Source organism: Myxocyprinus asiaticus, chromosome 28 (assembly GCF_019703515.2).
Source record: "Myxocyprinus asiaticus isolate MX2 ecotype Aquarium Trade chromosome 28, UBuf_Myxa_2, whole genome shotgun sequence".
NCBI lineage: Eukaryota > Metazoa > Chordata > Actinopteri > Cypriniformes > Catostomidae > Myxocyprinus > Myxocyprinus asiaticus.
Window position 1 is genome coordinate 19,188,341 of NC_059371.1, and position 14,370 is coordinate 19,202,710.

The 14,370-nt window shown below is 41.2% G+C and overlaps 1 pseudogene; it reads right to left on the reverse strand.

Moving 5' to 3' along the window:
• Positions 1-7,280: 7,280 nt before the first annotated feature.
• Positions 7,281-14,370, reverse strand: part of LOC127419391 (extracellular matrix protein 2-like) — a 31,365-nt pseudogene continuing 24,275 nt past the window's right edge.

Here is a 14,370-nt window from a genome sequence, read left to right on the forward strand (position 1 = left end):
CACACAATATAGAATACACATTATACAATATATATATATAGTATATATAAAATGTACAGTATGTTGTATTGTACTGTATTGACATTCAGGCTGTCGGTTGATAGTAAGTTGCCAGTGTGTTGTTAAGAGAGAATATAATATAATAATAATAATATAATTTATGAGATATAAGAGTAATAAAGTGCAGTGCTGATGTATTTTGATCGTGGGAGATCAAGAGTTCAAAAGTCTGATTGCTTAGGGGAAGAAGCTATCACGAAGTTGGCTGGTGCGGGTCCTGGTGCTGCGATACCGCCTGCCTGATGGTAGCAGTGAGAACAGCCCATGGCCCGGGTGGCTGGAGTCTCTGATGATCCTCCGAGCTTTTTTCACACACCGCCTGGTATATATGTCCTGGAGGGAGGGAAGCTCACCTCCGATGATGTGTCTGGCAGTTCGCACCACCCTTTGCAGTGCTTTGCGGGCGGAGATGCAGCCAGTCAGGATGCTCTCTACAGTGCAGGTGTAGAACCGTGTGAGGATGTGGCGGTTCATTCCAAACTTCCTCAGCCGTCTCAGGAAGAAGAGGTGCTGATGAGCCTTCTTCACAACGACTTCAGTGTGGATGGACCATGTGAGTTCCTCAGTGATGTGGACACCCAGGAACTTGAATCTGCTGACTCTCTCCACTGGTGCGCCATTGATGGTGATGGGACTGTGTTCTCTATCTCTTCTCCTGAAGTCCACCACAAGCTCCTTTGTCTTACTGACGTTGAGGGAGAGGTTGTGCTCCTGACACCTGTGTGTCAGAGTGCGCACCTCCTCTCTGTAGGCTGTTTCATCATTGTCAGTGATCAGACCTACCACCGTCGTATCATCAGCAAACTTAATAATGGCATTGGAGCTGTGTGTTGCCACACAGTCATGTGTGTACAGGGAATACAGGAGTGGGCTGAGAAAACAGCCCTGCAGGGCTCCAGTGTTGAGGGTCAGTGATGAGGAGATGTTGCTGCCCATTCTAACCACCTGGCGTCTGCTTGACAGGAAGTCCAGGATCCAGCTGCACAGCGAGCTGTTTAAGCCCAGAGCCCGGAGTTTCTCATCAAGCTTGGAGGGCACTATGGTGTTGAATGCTGAGCTGTAGTCTACAAACAGCATTCTCACATAAGTGTTCATTTTTTTCAGGTGGGAGAGAGCAGTGTGTATTGTAGATGCAATGGCATCATCAGTGGAGCGGTTGTTGTGGTAAGCAAACTGCAATGGGTCTAGTGATGGAGGCAGCACAGAGCAGATGTAATCTCTGATTAGTCTCTCAAAGCATTTGCTGATTATGGGGGTCAGAGCAACAGGACGCCAGTCATTTAAGCAAGTGATTTTGGATTGCTTTGGAACAGGCACAATGGCGGACGTTTTAAAGCATGTGGGGACTACAGACAAAGAGAGGGAAAGGTTGAAAATGTCCATAAAAACACCAGTCATTTGGTTTGCGCACGCTCTGATGACGCGGCCCGGAATGCCGTCTGGACCCACGGATTTGCGGATATTCACCCGTCGGAAGGATCGGGTAACATCCGCTACAGAGACGGAGAGTGAACTAACCTCTGTAGCTTCAGCCGTGAGAGCTCTCTCCGTAAGGGTGGTGCTATTTCCCTCGAAAGGAGCATAAAAAGTATTTAGCTCATCCGGGAGAGAGGCAGCGGTGTTCACGGCGGAGTTTTTATTCCCTTTAAAGTCTGTGATGATATTAATTCCCTGCCACATGCTTCTAGAGTTGGTGGTGTTGAACTGTCCTTCAGTCTTGTTCCTGTACTGATGTTTTGCTGTTCTAACTGGCTTGTTTATGCTCCTCCGCGTTCCCGGAATTAAAAGCGAAGGTCCGCACATCAAGTGCCGCGTGAACATCGCTATTAATCCAAGGTTTCTGGTTCGGGTAGATCCGTATTGTTCTGGTCAGAAAGACGTCCTCTACACACTTTCTGATGAAACACGTTACGCTATCAGCGTAAAGCTCGATGTTGTCATCAGAGGCGGACCGGAACATCTCCCAGTCCGTGTGATCAAAACAGTCTTGTAGCGTAGAGTCTGATTGGTCCAACCAGTACTGGATTGTTCTGTGTGTGGGTGCTTCCTGCTTTAGTTTCTGCCTGTAAGTGGGCAGAAGCAGAATGGAAGAGTGGTCCGATTTGCCAAATAATGGGCGAGGGAGGGATTTGTAACCGTCCCAGAAGGGAGAGTAGCAATGGTCCAAAACCCGGTCCCCTCGTGTGTTAAAACAAATGTGTTGGTGGTATTTTGGTGCGACTGATTTGAAACTGGCTTTATTAAATTACCCGGTCACAATGAACGCGGCCTCAGGGTGCGCGGTTTCCTGCTTGCTTATAATCTCATACAGTTCCTTGAGTGCCCGGTCTGTGTCGGCTTGTGGCGGGATGTACACAGCAGTGTGAATTCCCTCAGTAGCCAGAATGGTCGACACAGGAGCATGAGAAATTCCAGATCAGGAGAGCAGAAAAACTTGATAGAATGTACGTTCCTCTGATCACACCAGGATTTGTTGTTCATAAAACATACACCACCACCTCTGCTTTTACCTGAGAGGTCTTTCGGTCTGTCCACTCGGTGCACGGAGAACCCCGCGGGTTCAATGTCTGAATCTGGAATCTCAGCAGACATCCAAGTTTCCGTAAGGCAGATAATGCAGCAGTCCCTCATCTCTCGTTGGAAAGAGATCCGCGCTCTCAGCTCGCAGAGCTTGTTGTCCAGAGACTGAACATTTGCCAGTAGAATACTGGGTAGCGGGGGTCGATTTGCACGACGTCTTACTCTGATGAGAACGCCGGCTCTGTTTCCCTTTTTCCTTTTGCGTTTTCGTGGCCGGGCTGCCCAGACAAAGGGCGCCACTGGTGTGTAAACAGCGGGTCGGCATTGAGGAATTTGAAGTCCAGTTTACGGTGTGTAATTGCAGAACCAATGTCCAAAAGTGTTTGTCTGTCGTTGACAATAAGGCAGACAACATCCAAGAAAAAAACATAAGAATTGTAAACAAAACAAACAAAACACTACAATGTTGTGTCGGAGCTCGCAACGCAGCAGCCATACTCACCGCCATCTTGAGTCCAAAAAGGATTCTGCAATTGCCTCAAGTACTGTATTGCTCTACAAAGGTAGATAATTTTCTATCAGGCATTAAAAAATTTAATAAATGCTGAGCTTATTATAAATTATTTATTTTACCATCTCTACATACCTGTTAATGTGTTATTCAATTTAACACTCTCTACAACAGGGGGCTGTTTTAATAAATAAATAAATAAAATTATAGAACGTTTAATGTTTGTCGCAAAGCGGGCAAGTTTACTTATTTTATTCTCAAAACATTACCCATTTACATGCTAAAAGGGTCATGATGCTTGTCTCGTAAATGGTTTGACTTTTCATTCAGCACACAACTGAATAAAACAGGCTGCATGACTATGATAAATGATTACTGCAAGAGTTAGATTAACATACAGGTGTGAGGGGACTTCAATATTTCTAAATTGCACAAATAAAAAAATATATACATATTCGTATCTCGCTTGCTTTTGCTCGTGTCAATGATTACCCCTCCGCGTGTCAGTGATGCCGAGATACTTTTATATTTAATTTAATCTCTGAGAAGGTTTCCTGCAAACTTAGTAGCACCAAACATCACGAGCAGCCTCCAGAATGGACACAGAGTGGCCGTATAACACTTTTCCTTGAGCAGAATATTGCACTAGAGATTGCTAAATTTGTTCAAAGGGGAAAGAGAGAACTAGAAAGAGCACATTCCCATGCATGGTTGCCAGACTGCACAAAATATGTATAACATTATGCGGAATATTTTCAGTTTATTTTCCCGCGGGCCGGAAGTTGCCTAGGTCTGTTCTACAAGATGACCAACCCCCAACCTAGGGCAAGAAGAAGGGGGGCTCTGTGAGGATTACTCTGGCGACCACTAGGGGTCGCTATGTATGTTTATTGTTCACTTGTCTTTTGTTTGCTTAGGGCAGTGGTTCCCAAACTTTTTACGCTGGCGTACCCCTTCAAACATTCAACATCCTTTTGCGTACCCCAGGTCTCTAGCATGCAAGCAAGTCTGATACCTGTCGTCAAAGCTTTTGAACTTATACCATCAGAATCAAAAATCCCTATGCATCTAACCTTAAATACAAATTATGTTTTAAACTGCGAAAACTAAAATCATGGACGACTGACATGTGCGAGTCTGGTAAAACAGTGAAGTATTTTACTTGCTATCACTAAGCTACGTCACCAAGCAGTGTGCTGGGCTGGCGAAAAAAGATACTTGTGTGACGCACGATGCATGAGTAGATGCATTTTTTAACCGCAAAAGATAAGGTTATTTCATTGCATATTTTTCTGACCTTTATGACACAACCATTTTGGTGTTTCTACACTAGAGGGCACACAAAATTATTTTTGTCAGTGAGAAATACATGAACTGGGTTTGAATGTTATTTTAGATTGTGATGAAATTGAAGGAACGGTAAATCTCAGAATGTTATTTGCGTATCACCATTGTCACCTCACGAACCCCAGTTTGGGAAACACTGGCTTAGGGGATTTGTAGTTGTGTTTATTAGTTCCAGGTGTTCCTTGTTTTCTCATTAGTTCATTGTGTATTTAATCCCTGTGTTCTTTGTCAGTTCTTATCTATTCATGGCTGTAGTGGTTTGTTCTGTTCCTTGTTTCTTGTGTTTATTTTCTGAGTTTCAATTAAAAGCCTGCTCTTAGATCCTCTTTCTCTCGTCTCATCACTTATGTGACTTCACAAATTTCAGATGCATTTATTTTTGTTCTACAGCAGCTGGTTGGAGAGGAACACTTATATGTTTAACTTGTGTCTCTGTGCTTGGCCCCAACATCTTTAACAGTATTTGTTTTCCTTTTGCTCCTGCTGCTCTGAGAACATAGGGGCTGCAAGAACACATGCTTTGTGTTTTGCAATGGTGAATTTCCACTTTCTCTTATATATTATCCTAAAATCTTGATGTTGAAAAATAAAGATCATGTCCATGTTATTTATTTTTTTTTTTTCACCTATACCTATTGAAATGCAAATTTATCAAACTGTTATAGTTAGATTTTGATCTTCTCCCAGGCAGTCAAGTATAGAGGCTGTAATTTCATGACTGCAAATTATTGCCCGAGAGCATTAGCAAGATGACCACTGAGTGGGCTGACTTCCTTAAAAGAGGACTTTGAGTGCGTCCACATGCCATCATTTTAATTTAATTCAAACCAAATGTGTTATGCGAGTATCTCTGAATGTTCAGGCCATTGGGAGCATCCACAGCTTAATGTAAATCATTTAGAAATGTGAGATAGAAAAAACTTATCCTGAGACACAATGATAGATTTCTTGGTTATGAAAAATCTGACTTGTGGTTCTTATATTATTGAAGTAAGCCATTCTTTACCTAGAGGTGGTGCTACTGATCATGCACAGAGAGGCCCTTTTCAGACCTGTATGCTTCATTCACGCCTGAGCTCAGCAGACATCACAGCTCAAAAGTTCTAAACTAATTACCTTGCCATTCAAAATATCATCTACACTCTGTAGTGTAATGCTGTCACAAAACTCTCAAAGACTGCACATAAAAACTGGTAGCTGTGCGTGTGCTGTTGTGGGGATGGGGGCGTGGTCGTGTGTCTGTCTGCTGGAGAGAGAGAGCGGTGAGGCTTGTCACCTGGGTTTTCATTATCTCTAACACCTGTTTCTTGTTATAGTGATGGCGTTCAACCCGGAAACTGTATCAAAACGGTGCACACTATCGAGATTGAACGTGCCCCAGGCCTTCTAGCTGGCCTTGAGTGACGCAATCATGCTTTAAGTGATGTACGTAATTTGAAAGTGAAGAGCACGAGATCTTGCTGACGAGTCAGCTGTCATCACTGCATCATCACCATTGAGAAAGAGATCCTAATGGATTTAAAAACACGAGATGTTCTGCATGACCATGTGATTGATTAATTAAACAGGAAAGGAGGACTGATTTTCACTTCAAGTAAATTGGTAAGTGCTTTTTGCATTGTTATATCAACATCAGGAGTTTTCTAAGTGTAAATTAGGCTGCTTGAGCATTCAGTGTCGGATCAAGTTTTGAAAAGTATCCATGTAACATTATGAAACAAAATTTATTGCAAGCAACATTTAAATCGCAAATATAATTAGAGAGCTTTTTCTTCATATTAGACCTCCTTGGTTCTGGCTTTCATGTGTGGACATGTTTTTAAAATGTCAATTGGTGTTTTTAGTTGACTGCCACGTAATGTATGATAGGCATACGGTGTCTTATTCATTGTGAAACTGTGTTTTCTTAATGGCATGAATCGCACTGAAGGCCTAGACTTAAAATGCATGGGCCGCCACTGACGTTAAGCAATACTAAACATGAACTGACAATGAACAATCCTTTTACAACATTTATTTATTTTGGTTTACATTCATTTCTACATACGAATACATTTTTACATTAAATGTTGCATATTTTAACATTAGTTAATGCATTATGAACTAACAATGAACAATAGTATATTTACAAATTTATATTAATCAACAATCAATGCTGTAAAAAAATGTAATTGATACAGTCTGCATGATACCAAATGCGTGAACTAATATTAATATATTGAACCTTATTGTAAAGTGTTACTGCTGTAGTAAATGTGGAAATTTAGCATACGTAGGGAGCATATCTGCTTCTAAAGCATTCATTCACTTTCTTGCAATTGTATTCAATTAAATTATTAAATAAAAACAAGGCAAATGTGTTAAATAAGGTATTTTAAATTAAATGGTTTATTGTGACAGAGCAGAGTTTGACAACATCAGATAATTAAATCATCTACCAAATGTACAATGTGCAGATGCACCAAATTATACATGAAAAGAATTAACTTTCTTACAACGTTACGGTATATTTCTGAGCCAAGTTGTGAAAATAGCAAAAAAACATTTACATGAAGCCAGAAATTACATCTGTATAACAAAAACAGTCACACTGATCATAAACAACAGTTCATGACAAGTTGCAATCCATCAGCATAAACCTTGATAATCTGTCATTTAAAAAACTGCATCCAAAATGAGCAACCTTGGTGGTGCTGCTCAAAGATATGGCCTAAAGACTAGAGTTGTCCAGTAGATGCCTGTTACATCCTAAACAGAGACAAGATCATGTTTTTTATGCTAAAGGATACAGAGCATGATGTAAATGTACATTTCAAGAGCAAGACTGCATGCTATTAATAGATCTAATGGATAAAGTGTTTACAGTATTTAAAGGTAAGAATGAATGACAGGATGAGAGTGGATGAAAGGAGGAGTAGAAGGGAGGCTGTGAAGTGGCAGGGTTACAGATGATTATGCAGGAGTCTGCTGTCCCTATGTTTAGGTCTGGGGCTCCAGTATGATTTTGCTGGGGTCCCGGATGCAGGAGAAAACAGTATGGGGGATTTTCTTCACATCTATGTAGTTGTACTCTAAATGGACAGCCGCCAGGTGAGATGGCTCAGTCCTTTTAATCTTACACACATACTTCACTGGGACAGAGCTGAAAAGACAAAGCCATATGATTTATTGTGTTGAGAGCATGCCACACTTTTATATTTTATGTTTTCCTTTTCATTTATTTTTTTTACATAAATACATAATTTATAACATTTTTTTCTTTTTTTTTTTCTTTTTGACATTTGAAAATGTACCATCAGACATTGAGGTAGAGCCCAACAATGCCTCACAAAAAGTTTTTTATTAATTGTCAAAACTCCAGGAATCTGATGTTAGATAAAAAAGAAAAAAAAAAAAGAAAAAGAAAAGGAAAAAAGGACCAAAATCAAGATAGGATTTGATTGTTTTGTGGCAGGCAGCTTTACCAAGAGTGGATGTGGCAAAAATTCATTTTGTTACTAGTTGTTACGATTCACTGTTGTCTGCCCTGTGTTTTGCCTCTGTCATCTGTTCCCTGGACTACATTTCCCATGATTCCCTGCCCTGATCGCTACCAGCTGTTCCCTATTGTTTTCACCTGTGTTTCATTTACCTAATTATCCCTTGTGTATATATTGCCCTGATGTCTGTTGCCCTTTGTCAGTTGTTAATGTTTCTATCCAGTTCATGCTCCAGTTCTAGTTCTGTTTGTTTACCTTTTGTTTTGCTTCCTGGTTTCCTGTCTTGTCTTGTTTCAGCGTTATCCTGCTTTGTATTTTGTTTTATTATTATTAAACAAAGCTGCGTTTAGATCTTGCTCTTGTGGCCTCCCTCATTGTAACAGAACAACTGACCGACCAAAATGGATCTAGTGGCTTCTTTCATTCAGCTGACCCGAGCGAACTTACCCATCTAGGAATATTCCTGTTTAGAATCATTCTAAATAACATTAGAATATCTGTTTAGAATCCTTGACAGATACACAGAGTTTTCTGATTCTACCCTAAAATCCATGTATCAAATCGGACTCATTGCACACCAGTGGAGAGAGTTGACGGCAACTGGAGATTACACATGGGAGAAATATGTTGAGCTGGTATTAGAGACATTCGCTTAAGCGGATCCTCCTCAATAAATCCCGATCCCGGATTCCGAGTCAGCCACGCCTGATGCCATATGCCCCAGGAGCCTCTGAAAGAGTTTCAGTGGAACCACTGTTTCTTTCTGAACGCCTTCAAACAGGTCAGCACCGACTGTGCTCGCTCATTTGTGAGGCGCGCCGTCAACGAGACTGAGTCCAACTCCAAACCGAGAAAAGAGATGCTCTGAACCAGGAGGAGCTTGCTCTTTTCCCAGTTGACCTGAAGCCCTAGTCGGCTGAGATGCGAGAGCACCAGGTCCCTGTGTGCACACAACATATCCCGAGAGTGAGCTAGGATTAGCCAATCGTCAAGATAGTTGAGGATGCGAATGCCCACTTCCCTTAGCGGGGCAAGGGCTGCCTTTGCGACCTTCGTGAAGACTCGAGGGGACAAGGACAGACCGAAAGGAAGGACCTTGTACTGATACGCCCGACCCTCGAATGCAAACCGCAGGAAGGGTCTGTGTCGAGGTAGAATCGAGACGTGGAAGTACGTGTCCTTCAGGTCTACAGCCGCGAACCAATCTTGATGCCGGACGCTTGCTAGAATGCGTCTTTGCATCAGCATCTTGAATGGGAGTCTGTGTAAAGCCCGGTTCAGTACTCGCAGGTCCAAGATTGGCCACAACCCACCGCCTTTTTCCGGTACAATGAAGTAGGGGCTGTAAAACCCCTTCTTCATCTCGGCCGAAGGGACAATCTCGTTGGACGTACCGGTGGGTGGGGCCTCGCGGCGGGGCGGAGCCTGAGGTACTACACCGTGTCGTGGCCGTGCTGAGTTCAGGGACATCACCACTGTCTGGCTGCTCTAGCACAATGGACAGCTCCAGCCTTCTACCAACAAGGTGTTATGCAGAAAAGTCTATGTGCCTAAGGTTCTAACCACGGCCTTCAGAGTACAGGTGGTTCACCTTCAAGCTTTCTTCCCTCCTCCATTTATTTTGGATGAGGAACAACCCTTGCATTTGTTATGCCCTGTGCGGGCACTACACGTATACGTTGAGCACACCCGCCAGTTCATACTGTCTGATCAGCTCTTTGTGTGCTATGGAGAATGCACGAAAAGAATGTCCATCTCCAAGAAATGACTTTCTCGTTGATGCGATTGCCCTGGAACTCTTCTACTGGTAAGATGTTTAATGATTGTTGCATTTGGTAATTTGTGCATTGATTATGCAAAATGAATGACAATGACTCGGCAGATTGCAGTACCGATTTTGGCCACAAGGAGGCAGAGACTGCATAACAAATGAATAAATCTTCTGAGCAGATTAGACGAAAATGGACAATTCAAGTAACTGAAAAGGCATGGACAGAAAAGCTTCACAATCTGATAAAATCCAGAACAAAACTTGGGCAAATTACCAAGCTTATGAACGAGATTGACAGTCTTAAAGATGATGAGAACAATCTGAATAATATTGAAGAAAAAACTCTGAAAGACTTTTCAAAGTTAAATAAGGAATTCAATTGCCTCAGTGTTGAATTAGGAGCTATTCTGTCTGAGGAAGAACAAAAGGCAGATCATGATAACTGGTTTCAGCACAAATCTGCATATATTGAGGAATTTTTAGAACAGACAAGCATGGATTCTTAAGGCCAAAGCTGATAATATCAGACCAGAAGACAGCATTTCTGTTGTTTCATCACAAAGGCACAAAAATAATTATGGGTCAGTTGCTGGACGTATGCTCCAGTCACAGTTTAAGCACTTCAGCTCACCTTAAACAAGAAGCAGAAGATGCAGCGTTATTAGCCCGTGTTGCAGCTTTGAAAAAGAAACAGCCCATTGAGCAAAAGGTGGCAAGGTTGAAAGCAGAACAGGAACAGCTGGAGATTGCAATTGCAGCTTCCTCTGCCAAGCTCCAGGTTTTTAAAGGTTATGAGCTCTCACATGAAAACAAGAGTGAGTGTCAGTCAAAAGTTGCAGATGTACTCTGTAAGAAGGAGCAGAAAGACACTTCCATTGTGGCCCAACTTAGCAAAAAAGACACATCGCCACTACCCTCCCAGAGTGTCCATAGTACAAGACCTAGTAAAGAACCTGTCAAATATAGCAGTTCTGGAGAACTTTAAGGGAATTTGTATCAGGTAATGCAATGACAAAATGAGATAACAGAGATGCTTGTCAAACAGCAGAATTTGTCTCATTTGCAACAAAGAGACATTCCAGTGTTCACTGGTAACCCAATGGAATGCTGAACCTTTATCAGGGCTTTTGAAAATGCTATCAACACTAAAGCGATATGATAGAGATAAATTATACTATTTGGAACAGTACACCAGTGGAGAAGCTAAAGATCTTGTCTGTAGTTGTGTACATATGGAGCCCAAAAAAGGTTACAAGAAATCATTGGAGCTTCTGCAGAAAGAATATGGTGACGAGCTGAAAATAGCTAGTGCCTATATAGACAAAGTGCTGAATTGGTCTTAGATTAAGTCTGAAGATGGAAAGGCATTGAACGCATTTGCACTCTTTCTAATTGGGTGTCGAAATGCAATGGAAGATCTTGATTACATGGACGAAATGGACAATCCCACTAATATCAGAGTTGTCATTTCAAAACTTCCATTCAAGATGAAGGAGAAGTGGAGAGGCAAAGCCTTTGATATTCAAGAACACCGTGGAAGGAGAACCAGGTTTGCTGACCTGGTGGACTTAATTGAGAGAGAAGATAAGGTAGTCACTGATCCGTTGTTTGGAGAAATTCAAAGCTTTCCTGTTAGCAATGAAGGAAAAGGGGCTAAGGCTTCCAATATCCAAGTTCTTAAGAAAAGTGCATCAAAAGGTAACAGCTTTGCCACATCCATTATAGAGGTCTGCACGGGCCTTAAAATGAAACTCGAACCCGACCCGTACACGAGACCGTGTGGCCCGACCCTACTCAGCCCGAATGATACTGTCAGATTTTTAAGCCCGAACCCGACCCGAAATTGCTTACTATCTCTTTTTTTTCCTAGCGAGTACTGTTGCAATAGGCTATATTTTATGTAAACATATAGGTAACATTCGTAACAGTACTGAAACAGTAAACATACACAGATTTAACAAGGCATGGCAGCACCTTAGTACACTAGAGCAGAAGGGGAAAAAGCATTGCCTTATCATTTATGTGCTGAAATTTCACTTGGTGCAGAACGATCTGAAATAAAATGAAACAATGCAACAGTCCCCTCTATTGTCTTTGTGACAACTGCGCTGAAAACAATCTAGACACAGCACAGAGGTTGAAACAGAGTGCAGGTGTCTCGACATGCGTTTTTGACAATTTGAAGTTATTTTTAACTTGACATGGTATATAAAATATGCCGGTCCTGCGTGAGACACTGAAGAAAAAGTGAGACGCGGTGCAAATGTCAAAGACATTTGTCCAGCATGTGTTTAAACAATGGGAAAACAGAACAGATGTGTGCAAAAACACATTTGGTGTGAATGGCCCCTAACTCGTCCGTTTGCGTGTCTGTGAGTGAGAGCGCATGCACGAAACAAGCTCTGTAAGCCTGTTTATTTTTTCATTAATTACAAACTCAAACCCGACCTGAAGTCCTACTTGAAAAACTGACCCGAATCCAGCCCGAAACCCGTCGGGTTCTCGGGTCCCATCAGGCTTGCGTCGGGTTGCAGACCTCTAATCCATTAATCCTGTTGGAAAAGAAACACCAGACTCTAATGCAAAAAAGAACCTCAAATGTAATCATGTTTGTTTTGTCAGAAGAATCACACACTTGAATCCTGTAGTAACTGTGTGGAGCATCAGCCCAAAGAAAGAATTGAGTTTTTAAAGTCAAAAGGCTTATGCTTTGGTTGTTTGACACTGGGTCACCTCAGTAAAGATGGTAGAAAAAGAATGGTATGCCAACTGTGTTCACAAAGACACCCTAGCCTACTTCTTGTTGATAAGAAGGATGATCATTTCTCTGCTAAACCAAAAGGAGAAGGCAACACTGAAGAAAGGACTGTATCCACTGCTCTGCTCTCAGTTGAACATGAATCATGTGGCTGTACTGGGCCGAAGAGGGTGAGTCCATTCTTGCAATTGTGCCAGTAAGAATCAAACAAGAGAGTTGACTTCACAGTAATAAAATTTAAAACATAACATTTCAAAATTACCACATACACAAACACCAGTAGTCTAAAATACAAACGCTCAAAAACTGTGTCCTACATTTCATTTGTCAGACTCAAAGGCCAGTGTAAATAGATGAGACTTCAGACGTGACTTAAAAGTCCTCAATGATCACACTGTGCCTGTCATGACTGTTTATCCAGAAAAGTGAAGCATTCAGCAAAAAACACACATCATAATAAAAGCACGATTCAAAATCAAATCTAGATGCTTGAAATTGAAGAAATTGAATAAAAATGTAAAAATGTATCATGTATAGTAAAATATAATATTCACTGTAATAATAATAATAATAATAATTTATAAAAATATCACAAGCAAGACAGCTGTTGAATAAAAGTTTGGCAAAAAAAATGCAATGACATGTTGAAAAGTTCTATTTTCACTTGTTAAATATTTTAAGAATTTATTGATTAGACACCATTTTGATGATGAAATTAAATTAAACTTAATGTTCTGGAAAGTTCTGGAAAATAATAATTATTAAACTATAATTATTAAAATAATTGTTAAATAATTAAAAATAACTAGACAGGTGTGTTCAGTATCACATTATAATATTAGCATATTTTTGCTGTGGTATAGAAATTGGTATCAAGAAACGTGAATTTTCACTGGTATCGGTACCGACTATTGAAATTTTGGTACCGTGACAACACTAAAAGCCTTCATGAAGGATATCATAACAAAAGATTATGCAGTCCAAGTTCCAAAAGAACAACTGGACAGAGATGATGGCAGAGTGTGGTTTATTCCCCATCATGGGATATACCATCCTAAGAAACATAAGATTCGTGTAGTCTTTGATTGCAATGCAGCTTATCAAAGAACTTCACTGAATGAGCAGCTACTACAGAGACCTGATCTCACTAACTCTCTGATTGGAGTTCTGATTACTGTAGGTTCAGACAAGAACCAATGGCTTTATTGGCAGATATAGAGTCTATGTTCTATCAAGTAAAAGTTCCAGACAAAAATGCAGATCTGCTATGTTTCTTATGGTGGCCAGAAGGTGACTTGACACAGCCCACAGAGGAATGGTTGTTCATCTGTTTGGAGCAACATCATCCCCAAGTTGTGCATCCTATGCACTCATGAGAACTGCAGAAGATGCTAGACATAAAGTAGCACACAAAGTAGTGGACACAATGTTACAGAACTTTTATGTTGATGATTATTTGAATTCTGTGTCCTCAGAGAACCATGCTAGTGTCCTGGCAAAAAAGCTCAGAAACCTATGCTCTAATGGTGGTTTCCACTTGACCAAGTGGATTAGTAACAGCAGGCTAGTTTTATCCTCTATCCCCAAAGAAGACAGAGCTAAAGAAGTCAAAGACGTTGCATTGAGTCACAATGTTTTACCTATGGAAAGAGCTCTAGGTATCCATTGGCGCACTGAAACTGACATGTTCACGTTTAAAGTGCACATCCAAGCAAAATAGTCATCCCGACGAGGAATTCTCTCTGTGGTCAGCTCAGTATACAATCTTCTTGGATTCCTGGCACCTGTTGTCTTGCCAGCCAAACAACTACCGAGAGACTTATGCAAAGATAAAAAGGGTTGGGATGAAAACATCCAAGATGAACAAGAACAAAAGTGGCACAACTGGCTCACAGACTTGTAGCAACTCTCAAAGTGTGCAGTA